This window comes from Schistocerca americana, chromosome 1, assembly GCF_021461395.2.
Source record: "Schistocerca americana isolate TAMUIC-IGC-003095 chromosome 1, iqSchAmer2.1, whole genome shotgun sequence".
NCBI lineage: Eukaryota > Metazoa > Arthropoda > Insecta > Orthoptera > Acrididae > Schistocerca > Schistocerca americana.
This window is the reverse complement of record NC_060119.1, coordinates 699,997,813-700,012,379: the sequence shown is the minus strand read 5'-3', so window position 1 is coordinate 700,012,379 and position 14,567 is coordinate 699,997,813. Positions and strand designations below refer to the sequence as shown.

Sequence of the window (14,567 nt, the reverse complement as noted above, 5' to 3'; positions counted from 1 at the left end):
CCTAGAACCGTTCGGCCACTGTCTTTAAATGATCATTTCTATCTAATGCTGACCACACCACTTCGGACACTCTGTAGACGAGCGTTATCCGTCTCGAAATTCTGTCGTGGAATTGAGATTAACACAAACACTATTTGCGTAATCGTATGAACGAAATACTCTGTGAATGGTCCGCAGTAAAAGAACTCGGAAACTAAAATGAAATCAGTGTTAATTATCTGCTGATGTGATGCAAACATTCTTATTAAAGGAAAATGAGCATAACAAAATTAATCAGTAATAATTTCTTCGTGCTCGACTATATATCCGAAGAGTTCGTTTTTGAAACCGAAGAAGAAATCGGTGAGACAAGTATGACAAAATTTTGGTTAACGAAGCAACTGCCTTGAAGCCTTTCGTGCGCAAAAGGGAGAAAGGGAGAATGCGCTATCTGGAGTCTCAACGTCACAGGAAATTGAGGCTATGGATTTACGATACAACGTGGATCCTGGACAGTGTCGTCAGAGTGTCAGTGTGGTGACACATGAGCAAGTGTTTCAGTCAAAGTTTCGTGTGGGATGCATCAGAATTAAGAGTGCTCACCTCAGGAGAATGCAGCCAGGAAGACCGCTGGGGAATGGTCACAGTAGTTATCTGGATTAAACACACTATGTGGTCAAAAATATCCGGACAACCCCAAAAACATATTAGGTGCATTGTGCTGCCACCTAATACCATGTACTCCATATCAGCGACCTCAGTAATCATTAAACATCGTGAGAGAGTAGAATGGGGCGCTCCGCGGAACTCACGGACTTCGAACGGGATCAGGTGATTGGGTGTCATTTGTGTCATACGTCTGTACGCGAGATTTCCAAACTCCTAAACATCCCTAGGCCCACTGTTTCCGATATGATAGTGAAGTGGAAACGTGAAGGGACACTTACAGCACAAAAGCGTACAGGCCGACCTCGTCTGTTGACTGACAGAGACCGCCAACAGTTCAAGAGCGTCGTAATGTGCAATAGGCAGACATCTATCCAGACCATCACACAGGAATTCCAAGTTGATTCAGGATCCACTGCAAGTGCCATGACAGTTAGGCAAGAGGTGAGAAAACTTGGATTTCAAGGTCAAGCGGCTGCTCATCAGCCACAAATCACACCGGTAATTACCAAACGACGCCTCGCTAGGTTTAAGACCCGTAAACATTGCACGATTGAATAGTGGAAAACCGTTGTGTGGAGTGACGAATCACGCTACAGAATGCGACGGTCCGAAGGCAGGGTGTTGGTATGGCGAATGCCCGGTGAACGTCATCAGCCAGCTTGTGTAGTGCCAACAGTAAAACTCGGAGGCGGTAGTGTTATGGCGTGGTCGCGTGTGTCATGGAGGCGGCTTGCACCCCTTGTTGTTTTGCGTGGCACTATCACAGCACAGGCCTACACTGATGTTTTAAGCGTCTTATTGCTTCCCACTGTTGAAGATCAATTCGGGTATGGCGATTGTATCTTTCAACACGATCGAGGACCTGTTCATAATGAATGACCTGTGGCGGAGTGATTATGCGACAATAACAACCCTGTAATGGACGGGCCTTCACAGAGTCCTGACCTGAATCCTATACAACGCTTTCGGGATGTTTGGAACGCGGACTTCGTGCCAGTCCCCACCGTGCGGCATCGATACCTCTCCTCAGTGCAGCACTCCCTGAAGAATGGGCTGCCATTCCCCAAGAAACCTTCTAGCACCTGAGTGAAAGTATGCCTGCGAGAGTGGAAGCTGTCATCAATGACCAACACCATATTAAATTCCAGCATTACCGATGGAGGGCGCCACGAACTTGTAAGTCATTTACAGCCAGGTGTCCGGATTCTTTTGCTCACATAGTGTATGTGCTTCCAATCCAGAGGTCCTACTCAGTCCTCAATATCTGACGTGACATACAATTCACTTGTGTTAATGACCATTAGTGATGATGATGAAGTCCCATACTCCGTTACAGAGCGTAGGGGGACGATGCGGGAGACCCGCATCGCCGTACTAGGCAAGGTCCTAGTCGACGCCGGCCGCGGTGGTCTCGCTGTTCTAGGCGCGCAGTCAGGAACCGTGCGACTGCTACGGTCGCAGGTTCGAATCCTGCCTCGGGCATGGATGTGTGTGATGTCCTTAGGTTAGTTAGGTTTAAGTAGTTCTAAGTTCTAGGGGACTGATGACCACAGCAGTTGAGTCCCATAGTGCTCAGAGCCATTTTTTTTCCTAGTCGACGTGGTTTGCCATTGCCTTCCTCCGGCCGTAATGGGGAAGACGACGCAACAACACCCAGTCATCCCGAGGCAGGTGAACAACCCTGACCCCGCCGGGAATCGAACCCGGGATCCCGTGCTCGGGGAGCGAGAACGCTACCGCGAGACCACGAGCAATAGTAGTCGACCTTAAAAAGCTCAAGAATAACTAGACTGTCAAAACACAAAAATGATTCAGCCTTATTGAAACGTATGTTAATCGTACCTAAGTACGATCTGTAAAACCGTGTCGCAGAAGTATATTCTCGAATACGTTTTCCCATTGCATTTCTTACTCGTCACAGATTCTGTCTCGTGTTAGCTCCATTATTTGCTGAATACTCTCCTTTCAGTGGTTACTATATCCCCACCTAGTTTTTGCCAGAGAAGGGGTCATGCTCCAAGCAAGTTTTAAGTAGGTGCCACCCGTAGAAACCAGTTTTTCGGGTGTGCGAACGTACGCAGGAAACCAGTCCATTAACCCCGTCAGTGCTACGGTAACACATTATGTCCAGTCCGTGGCAGCCACTAAAGTTATGCATCCCACGCTCGGCTGCAGCCACAGTTGCCCTACTTATACAAATAAACAACCTGTCAAGTCTTTTTCAGGTTTACCAGCAGCACCTCACTACCGAGGATCCTTGCTACGAACGAAATTACATTGACCCACTATGCCAGCTGGATAGCAATAGCAATAGAAATTGTTATTCCTGTTGTGTAGATGAATTTCAACAAAATCAACATGAAACTCAGCCTCTCCGTTATCAGTGACTGGATATTTTAACGTCATGTAGATTTATAGTATGTTTTTGGGTTGCTATCGAAATTGGTGTCTTTATTTTTGTGCTCAATACTCATTTTCATGGCTGACCTAGTGGTCTTCTTCAAGTGCTGCGAGAGGTATCTCGCCGTTTTCTCACTGCCGGAAGCCCAGCCAAACTCTGAGGTTTTGTAGTGTATATTAATCTACCTGGTGCTGATTTCGAAGCAACCATGGCTTCATCTACACGAACGTAGCACCATGGTCGATGTGCTATACTATGGAAAGTATAGTTTAATAACGCTCCCCCCCCCCTACCCCACAGCAATCTGTAGCTTGGTTCCTATAATATTGTAGACAGTCTTATACTCTTTTCGAAGAAAAGTAGTTTGAGAGTAGCCTTTGTTCTCGATGACAAAATACAAAATATTTCACTGCTTGCGTCCCCAGTTTCCTGCACTGTGGAAGCAACACTATAAACTGTGCGACTGGTTGCAGTCGAGGCAGCTAACTATGGTAAGGCAGCTCTCGCAGTGCCTGCAGAAGGCGACTAGGTCATTCATAGAACGCTGAGCGCCGCAATGAAGTCACCAGCTTAGCTGGGAAACCCAAAAACATACTACTAGATTTAAGCTTTTGTTTTTCGTGGAAATAGGCTCCACCGTTCCGCACTGACATGTGGCAGTTGCAGTTTGGCGGAAGACGGCACCAGAAACGGCTACGAACTTGCTGGTGAATCAGGTTTCTTTTTTTTTTTTTTTTTTTTTTTGTTTTTTTTTTTGTTTTTTTTTATCTATACTCCACGAGCCACCTTACGGTGTGTGGCGGAGGGTACTTATTGTACCACTATCTGATCTCCCCTTCCCTGTTCCATTCACGAATTGTGCGTGGGAAGAACGACTGCTTGTAAGTCTCCGTATTTGCTCTAATTTCTCGGATCTTTTCGTTGTGATCATTACGCGAGATATATGTGGGCGGTAGTAATATGTTGCCCATCTCTTCCCGGAATGTGCTCTCTCGTAATTTCGATAATAAACCTCTCCGTATTGCGTAACGCCTTTCTTGAAGTGTCCGCCACTGGAGCTTGTTCAGCATCTCCGTAACGCTCTCGCGCTGACTAAATGTCCCCATGACGAATCGCGCTGCTTTTCGCTGGATCATGTCTATCTCTTCTATTAATCCAACCTGGTAAGGGTCCCATACTGATGAGCAATACTCAAGAATCGGACGAACAAGCGTTTTGTAAGCTACTTCTTTCGTCGATGAGTCACATTTTCTTAGAATTCTTCCTATGAATCTCAACCTGGCGCCTGCTTTTCCCACTATTTGTTTTATGTGATCATTCCACTTCAGATCGCTCCGGATAGTAACTCCTAAGTATTTTACGGTCGTTACCGCTTCCAATGATTTACCACCTATGGCATAATCGTACTGGAATGGATTTCTGCCCCTATGTATGCGCATTATATTACATTTATCTACGTTTAGGGAAAGCTGCCAGCTGTCGCACCATGCATTAATCCTCTGCAGGTCCTCCTGAAGTACGTACGAGTCTTCTGATGTTGCTACTTTCTTGTAGACAACCGTGTCATCTGCAAATAGCCTCACGGAGCTACCGATGTTGTCAACTAAGTCATTTATGTATATTGTAAACAATAAAGGTCCTATCACGCTTCCCTGCGGTACTCCCGAAATTACCTCTACATCTGCAGATTTTGAACCGTTAAGAATGACATGTTGTGTTCTTTCTTCTAGGAAATCCTGAATCCAATCACAAATCTGGTCCGATATTCCGTAAGCTCGTATTTTTTTCACTAAACGTAAGTGCGGAACCGTATCAAATGCCTTCCTGAAGTCCAGGAATACGGCATCAATCTGCTCGCCAGTGTCTACGGCACTGTGAATTTCTTGGGCAAATAGGGCGAGCTGGGTTTCACATGATCTCTGTTTGCGGAACCCATGTTGGTTATGATGAAGGAGATTTGTATTATCTAAGAACGTCATAATACGAGAACACAAAACATGTTCCATTATTCTACAACAGATTGACGTAAGCGAAATAGGCCTATAATTATTCGCATCTGATTTATGACCCTTCTTGAAAATGGGAACGACCTGCGCTTTCTTCCAGTCGCTAGGTACTTTACGTTCTTCCAGCGATCTACGATAAATTGCTGATAGAAAGGGGGCAAGTTCTTTAGCATAATCACTGTAGAATCTTAAGAGTATCTCGTCTGGTCCGGATGCTTTTCCGCTACTAAGTGATAGCAGTTGTTTTTCAATTCCGATATCGTTTATTTCAATATTTTCCATTTTGGCGTCCGTGCGACGGTTGAAGTCAGGGACCGTGTTACGATTTTCCGCAGTGAAACAGTTTCGGAACACAGAATTCAGTATTTCTGCCTTTCTTCGGTCGTCCTCTGTTTCGGTGCCATCGTGGTCAACGAGTGACTGAATAGGGGATTTAGATCCGCTTACCGATTTTACATATGACCAAAACTTTTTAGGGTTCTTGTTTAGATAGTTTGCCAATGTTTTATGTTCGAATTCGTTGAATGCTTCTCTCATTGCTCTCTTTACGCTCTTTTTCGCTTCGTTCAGCTTTTCCTTATCAGCTATGATTCGACTACTCTTAAACCTATGATGAAGCTTTCTTTGTTTCCGTAGTACCTTTCGTACATGATTGTTATACCACGGTGGATCTTTCCCCTCGCTTTGGACCTTAGTCGGTACGAACTTATCTAAGGCGTACTGGACGATGTTTCTGAATTTTTTCCATTTTTGTTCCACATCCTCTTCCTCAGAAATGAACGTTTGATGGTGGCCACTCAGATATTCTGCGATTTGTGCCCTATCACTCTTGTTAAGCAAATATATTTTCCTTCCTTTCTTGGCATTTCTTATTACACTTGTAGTCATTGATGCAACCACTGACTTATGATCACTGATACCCTCCTCTACATTCACGGAGTCGAAAAGTTCCGGTCTATTTGTTGCTATGAGGTCTAAAACGTTAGCTTCACGAGTTGGTTCTCTAACTATCTGCTCGAAGTAATTCTCGGACAAGGCAGTCAGGATAATGTCACAAGAGTCTGTGTCCCTGGCTCCAGTTCTGATTGTGTGACTATCCCATTCTATACCTGGTAGATTGAAGTCTCCCCCTATTACAATAGTATGATCACGAAACTTCTTCACGACGTTCTGCAGGTTCTCTCTGAGGCGCTCAACTACTACGGTTGCTGATGCAGGTGGTCTATAGAAGCATCCGACTATCATATCTGACCCACCTTTGATACTTAACTTAACCCAGATTATTTCACATTCGCATTCGCTAATAACTTCACTGGATATTATTGAATTCTTTACTGCTATAAATACTCCTCCACCATTGGCGTTTATCCTATCCTTGCGGTATATATTCCATTCTGTGTCTAGGATTTCGTTACTGTTCACTTCCGGTTTTAACCAACTTTCCGTTCCTAATACTATATGCGCACTATTTCCTTCAATAAGAGATACTAATTCAGGAACCTTGCCCTGGATACTCCTGCAGTTTACCAATATTACGTTAACTTTTCCTGTTTTTGGTCTCTGAGGACGGACGTTCTTTATCAACGATGATAATGTCCTCTCTGGTAAGCCGTCAGGTATTTTATCGTTTCGCCCAAGGGGGGGGGGGGTCCCTCTAACTCTTAGATGAAAATATGCTTGTTTACAATAGCGTTTTGTTTTGAGGTGTAGTCTTTGCTGTTGTTCAACCAGTCTTTACGTGTGCTAAACAAAAGCAAACGGAACACACATAGAGGACGATCTATATGTATGTATAAGAATGGCATATAAAAGCTGGCTGCTATACAATCTACGACATCGTTGCTATACTATCTACGACATCGTTGCTATACTATCTACGACATCGTTGCGTTAAGACAGATTATCAGCCAAGAAAGTGTGTTGCTAGTAACGTAAGTATAGCGCTGAAACGTGTTTCAACCGAAATAATTACACGCCCACATTGTGGTGTCGTCCGATGAGCGAGCTGTCAAAGCAAGCTTGGTACCTCGCTACGCAACCACAATAAAAGACAGTCGCTGCAAGTCCTATCGGCGAATAAGCAACACCGGCATAGACTCTCTGCAGACGTTTTGCTACGCCACCGCAACGGCTCGTCCAGTTACGGTCGAGCACAGTACCACTCAGCCCAGCCTGCAGTCATCGACAAAACGACGGCATCGTCTTCTATTGGGCCAGCTGTGTGAGCAATTTAGTAGGCAGAAGTCAACGTGAGAGCTGTTGTTAAATTGAACCTGAGTGAGAGATTTGTTTTTTGTCTGTATCAAGAGATACATTAATATTTTGAGACAGTTGTAAATAGTAGTGACGTGCCTGTTGAAATGGACTGTACAAACTTAAGTAATTCATCTTATCTATGATCCAATAAAGTGAAGGTCTCGTGGCGGAGAAAACCAAAGAACCCACCGTTGTACTGGCGAGTGTACATTCGTCCGGTGGAACAGACATAAAGTACTCCCTGTTGTGCGATGACTAGCAGTTTGCTCGTTTTTATATTCAGTAAATAATAAGGCGCGACAGAACACGTAATCAGATAGTGTGTCTAGAATGGATGCCAGTACAGCGAAGTGTGTCTAACTCCGCTAAGCCTGGAAGATTTTGTTCGTCTTTTAATAGAAGGCGTCAAGTGTCGATTACTAGCTCCTTGTACCGACATAGGCGATACTGGAATCGCTTTCGATTGCGGCAGTGTTCGCATCTCTACTGTACAGCCTGGTTCAAGAAACCAGCATCTGGGTTTTTCACCAGTGCCTATTATCTGGTACCTCCTCTTAAATAACGTGTACGTGCACAAATTATTCTGCTTTCATTCTTCCTTTTCTTCCATCGTTAGTGCCCTGCTTTCTCATCACAGATATACAGACGAGAGTCTTGTGTTTAATTCAGATCGCTTATAAAACAACATATAACTATCAGATACACAGAACTGCTGCATCGCATTCACAACACGTCACGAAGCACTTCTCCTTCCTTAGTCTACCCGTTCCGTATATCGTTGATTGTACTTGTAGTACTTTTGGCTGATCAGCTGCACCGCATACTAATTAACTTTAGAGTTGGACGTAAGCAGGGCCTAAAGCTAGAAAAATAAGCTCATCGATCAAAATATTAATCATTCCCTTAAATCAATCATTGCCTGATCATCGACGGGAGGCCCTAGTTGCACGACATTTACATTTTTTTTTTTTTAATTCCCTGATCGCTTCGAAGCTCTGTCGATGGTGCAGAACTGGCCATGTGTGCCGCAAATGATGGCTGTGAAGCAGTGGTTGCAATCCGTTGTGTGAAGTCTGAGTAGAAATATGGGAGAGTTGTTAGTGTGGCAGCAAGGAGCCTTCGTATTTGGACACATGACAACCCCGTGAATGAAGATGGCCAACTCGCTGCGGTATAAGCACTCGTGGCAGTGGTAACATGGCGTAAGAACAGTAGTTGTAAAAAGATTGTAACCTTCAGAGGCCGGTGCCAGTGCTACACCTTGTCACTGACAAGCGGTTTCGAACCCGCCTAATGAGCGAGCGACGCAGTGGTTAGCACACTAGACTCGCATTCAGGAGGACGACAGTACAAACCCGCATCAGGTCATCCTGATTTACGTTTTTCGCGATTTCCCTAAATCGCTTCAGGCAAATGCCAGGATGGCTGCTTTGAAAGTGCACGCCTGGCTTCCTTCCCCATCTATCCCTAATCCGATGGGACGGATGACCTTGCTGTTTAATCGCTCTCCTCAAATCAACCAACCAACCAATCAAACCGGCCATGAACTGCTGATGGCAATGATTGAACATCCATGCCAACCAGCTTTCGAGCGAACATAGTGGAGGAAGTTCTGTACAAAGGACATTTGTAGTAGAATACTTCGCAAAAGGCTATTGCTTTCAGCGGTACATAAAACTGCGAGTCTTTAGTAGACTAAACAACACCGATATTGGACGGTATTTCAGTGTAAGCTCGTAGTGGCGTCCGTTGAGTTGAGATCTTTTCTGTTTCCGAACTGTACAAGACGTTCAGTGCGCCGACGGCCGAATGAAGCGTTTAACCCGCGGTGTGTGTTGGGTGTTCTTTAGGAAGGGAATGGTTCTGTGTTTTTTTGGGGGGGGGGGGGAGGGGGGGCGTCGTACGATGAGTTGGGACTACACGTTCAGTTTACGATGAATATAAACGAGGAACTATTTGAACGCTAACTGTTACCCGCAACTGCGCTCGAATATCAGTAGTTTCGTTATGATCAGTGATGACGAGTAAGTAAGCTGTTGTACGTGCAGTAATCTCAGCTGTCCTGACGTATCTGTCTGTAAGCATAGGTAGTGATGTGCGTCTCCCTTCGCCTTTCTTTCCGTCGTCCGATTTTGATGAACTAAAGCGTTTACGGTGCCCCATCTATTCTTTCTATGATCTAGTTGCCTGTGAAAACGCCGTGATAATTCGTCTAGTAGTTTTGGAGAAGCGTGTTTAAACAGACAGACACGTCAGTTTTCCACGTTTATTATTAGCAAAGTTAGAAGATTTTCGGCGAACAGTTGTTGCCCCTTCCTTTTTCATTGTCGTGATGATATGCTGTGGACACTCTCGTCCTCCAACATCGCCGTGTCAAGATAGCTGGACGCAGGCGTTCCTGGTATGACGAACACTCAGGCGTTCTGTTGTGCCTCGACTGGACAGCAAAAGCGCCGGAGCTTAGCCACACAGAAAATGTCTGCGACTATCAGGAAATGGAGGAAACGTAGCATTCAACATCCATGCAGGTTGGTAGCTGTACAGAATCAGCGAATGTCTTCAGCTGCATATGACACACCTGAAAAAACTTGTGGACTATTTTCCTCTCCGAATTTATGAATGCATTATGCAACGGGCAGCGTTACACGGTATTAACTTGATGTCTGCTGCGGGTGATTTTTTTTAATGGTGTGCTTATCAAAACCTGCCTCTGAAGCGGAGGCGCTGACACACGCTTGTGTACTGGCACTCGACTCAGCGGTAAACCGGTTCTAATCGTGGCGGTGGAAAATTTTCGCTGCCAGCATTTGGCCGGCAATGAGACGAGAGCTGGAGGCGCAAAGCACCCGATCTCTGGTCTTTGCGCCAATGTCCTGAATTAAATTCCAAACCTCTCCTCAGTCCCTCAGAAAGTGACGGCACGTGACACTGTGATCGCCCGTCGGATGGGGACGTTAAGCTCGGCGATCTCCCTGGTGGTATTTGAAAGGAGTAGGCTGCATGCCAGCCCCGGGTTCCACCCTCCCCTTCCCTACGTCTGTAACAATACAAACCTTCTACTACATTGTAGAAGCACTCATCGCAGTCATCCACACGACTCAGGTACACACTTGACATTTGATGACAAGCCCGAGGAAGGCAACGGCAAACCACCTCCTCTAGGACCTTGCCTAGAATGGCATACCAGGCTTCCTGCACCTTTGTGCTGCGTTAATTCCCTGAGTATGTGACTTCTTTGACTTTGTGCTTACGAAGCGATTCTTTGGTATGATCATGTATGCGTACAAACATTAATCTTTATACATAAAACTATTATAGATCTTCTCGGGTATTAATGAACCGCTGCATCTGTTCAAAAAGGTTCAAATGGCTCTGAGCACTATGGGACTCAACTGCAGAGGTCATTAGTCCCTTAGAACTTAGAACTAGTTAAACCTAACTAACCTAAGGACATCACAAACATCCATGCCCGAGGCAGGATTCGAACTTGCGACCGTAGCGGTCTTGCGGTTCCAGACTGCAGCGCCTTTAACCGCACGGCCACTTCGGCCGGCGCTGCATCTGTATTTAGTCCTTTATTTTTAATTCACTGCCGGGTTCGTGGTAGGATCGTTGATATTTTTAAAAATACCAGGAGTCCGATATATCGATATTTTAAAATATAATTAAGGGCTCTCGTTATATCGATAAATTGTATCAATATATCGACTTAAAGATGTCGTAATACCCGCCTATAACAATATCGGCCGCAAATCGTAAATATACTGAAGTTTTTAGAGCTGCATATTTAAGTATTGATTTATTATTAGATATTCTGTGTATTTACAATTTGTACAGAAACCAGATGGCAGTTATAAGAGTCGAGGGACATGAAAGGAAAGCAGTGGTTGGGAAGGGAATGAGACAGGGTTGTAGCCTCTCCCCGATGTTATTCAATCTGTATATTGAGCAAGCAGTAAAGGAAACAAAAGAAAAATTTGGAGTAGGAATTAAAATCCATGGAGAAGAAATAAAAACTTTGAGGTTCGCCGATGACATTGTAATTCTGTCAGAAACTTCAAAGGACCTGGAAGAGCAGCTGAACGGAATGGACATGGTCTTGAAAGGAGGATATAAGATGAACATCAACAAAAGCAAAACGAGGATAATGGAATGTAGTCGAATTAAGTCGGGTGATGCTGAGGGAATTAGATTAGGAAATGAGACACTTAAAGTAGTAAAGGAGTTTTGCTATTTGGGGAGCAAAATAACTGATGATGGTCGAAGTAGAGAGGATATAAAATGTAGACTGTCAATGGCAAGGAAAGCATTTCTGAAGAAGAGAAATTTGTTAACATCGAGTATAGATTTAAGTGTCAGGAAGTCGTTTCTGAAAGTATTTGTATGGAGTGTAGCCATGTATGGAAGTGAAACATGGACGATAAATAGTTTAGACAAGAAGAGAATAGAAGCTTTCGAAATGTGGTGCTACAGAAGAATGCTGAAGATTAGATGGGTAGATCAAATAACTAATGAGGAGGTATTGAATAGGATTGGAGAGAAGAGAAATTTGGGGCACGACTTGACTAGAAGAAGGGACCGGTTGGTAGGGCATATTCTGAGGCATCAAGGGATCACCAATTTTGTATTGGAGGGCAGCGTGGAGGGTAAAAGTCGCAGAGGGAGACCAAGAGATGAATACACTAAAGAGATTCAGAAGGATGTAGGTTGCAGTAGGTACTGGGAGATGGAGAACCTTGCACAGGATAGAGCAGCGTGGAGAGCTGCATCGAACCAGTCTCTGGACTGAAGACGACAACAACAACATTGTGTGCATCAGCGAGCTAGCAATCTGCCTGTCCCCTTTAGAGCAGGAACTGAAAGGAAAGCGATGCACATTCACGCTTGGCGATAACCACTTTGCTAACAATGGTAATTGCATGTTAACGACACAATAAAATGCGCCGGAAAGGGTCCGTCGTTCAGTTTAGTCACATATCCGATTTTCCCAGAACACTTGAAATCGACTTCCCAATTTTTTCATTTCTGCAAACGCCAGCGAACTATCAGTTGTAGTGTCAAAACTGCGTGCTGAAGTTAAACGTTTTAGTTTCTGTTGGTAGCGCCGAGCGCTATTACGTGAGCGTTTCCCCTCACACGTCTCCGCCCACAGCAAAGAACAATCTTGTCATTTAGATTCTTGTTCGTCATTTTCTACAACTGTATTTGGAGAATTCCGATGAGAAGGAATACCACTTAGTTGCGTTAAAAATTGTTTTTTAACGAAATTAGTGTGCTATTTCTTCACATGGGAAATCTTGTTGTTCCATTTACACCGCAAACCCGCACAACCTCACTTCTTCTTTGAGCCACCTATACTTCCTTCACACCGTCAAAGAATAAGACTGGACGTGATGCAAGCTCAAAAAGTAGTAAGACTCCCTCACACAGAGAAAGTAGAATTATGTTCTGGAGGTATGAATTAAAAAACGCCCTCTTCACTATTTTTCGTTTTTTATTCAGTACACGATGCAATTCGGACCCTGTGGGTCCATCTTCAGGTGTAATTCGTCTTAATACGTGATTTATTTGTTCTCTGGAATGAGATGAAATGCATATTCGTGTCACGAAAAGGTTTGATGTTGGGATACGAACTTCGTAAGTCAGACGGAGAAAATATGTGTGAAATAGTGGAAAATATGAATAGATAAAACTTACCAAATAATCCACCAAAAGCGTTTTTAACGTTTTGGTAACAGTACAAGTTTTTTCCTCCATCGTTTTCAAGCATATCACTTCATTCAAGAGGCACATTAGATGGACCCATAGGGTTCGAATGCATCGTGTACTGAATAAAACACGAAAAAATGTGACTGAAGGTGTTTTTTAATTCATACCTCTAGTGTATTCAGTACAGTCACGTTTGAAGGTGCAAAATATCGATAAAATTAAATAGAATTATGTTCTATTACAATTTCAAATATTTAACGAAAATTGCGAAAGATATAATATAAAATAAAAATCTCAGCACTGAACATTGCCATTTTGATATCGGTATACATACGAGGAAATGTCACCGATATACAGGGTCTTACAAAAAGGTACGGCCAAACTTTCAGGAAACATTCCTCACACACAAATAAAGAAAAGATGTTATGTGGACATGTGTCCGGAAATGCTTAATTTCCATGTTAGAGCTCATTTTAGTTTGTTCTTCCACCTACGCTCAATGGAGCACGTTATCATGATTTCATACGGGATACTCTACCTGTGCTGCTAGAACATGTGCCTTTAGAAGTACGACACAACATGTTGTTCATGCACGATGGAGCTCCTGCACATTTCAGTCGAAGTGTTCGTACTCTTCTCAACAACAGATTCGGTGACCGATGGATTGGTAGAGGCGGACCAATTCCATGGCCTCCACGCTCTCCTGACCTCAACCCTCTTGACTTTTTTTTTTTCACTATCTGCTTATATTTTATGACCCACCGTCTAATTTCTTATGGTGGGTCGTATATTGCCACTTAGCCGCTGTGACTGGGTCCGGGGTCCGGAGTGACTGAAAGTGACACCACACCGGCTCCCGTCCCCACTCACACCGTTGCCCGTGTCCCGCCACGTGGAGGCGGGCTCTGTTTAGGTCCATTTGATTTTTTTTTTGTTTATTAATATCTTACTTGATTTTGTATTAGTTATAAGTTTTTCTAATGCTGCACCCTCTTGACTTTCATTTATGGGGGCATTTGAAAGCTCTTGTCTACGCAACCCCGGTACCAAATGTAGAGACTCTTCGTGCTCGTATTGTAGACGGCTGTGATACAATACGCCATTCTCCAGGGCTGCATCAGCGCATCAGGGATTCCATGCGACGGAGGGTGGATGCATGTATCCTCGCTAACGGAGGACATTTTGAACATTTCATGTAACAAAGTGTTTGAAGTCACGCTGGTACGTTCTGTTGCTGTGTGTTTCCATTCCATGATTAATGTGATTTGAAGAGAAGTAATAAAATGAGCTCTAACATGGAAAGTAAGCGTTTCCGGACACATGTCCACATAACATATTTTCTTTCTTTGTGTGTGAGGAATGTTCCCTGTATACCGGTAACCTTTATATCGATATTTATCACCAGCCCTATTTCGTGGTACTAAGAGCCACATCTTCGGGCGAACATCTGCACAAGAATAAATTAAGAAGGACTAACAACCCTGGGATATCCACTGATCTAATTATTTCTAAAATTAGGGTTTTTTAAGTAACCTACAAAAAGGGGG

The 14,567-nt window shown here is 44.0% G+C and overlaps 1 protein-coding gene across 1 annotated transcript in view; it reads left to right on the top strand.

The window, feature by feature from the left end:
* LOC124609553 (sushi, von Willebrand factor type A, EGF and pentraxin domain-containing protein 1) overlaps positions 1-14,567 on the top strand; it is a 540,650-nt gene that overhangs the window by 378,785 nt on the left and 147,298 nt on the right. The gene's annotated exons all lie outside the window — the stretch shown is intronic.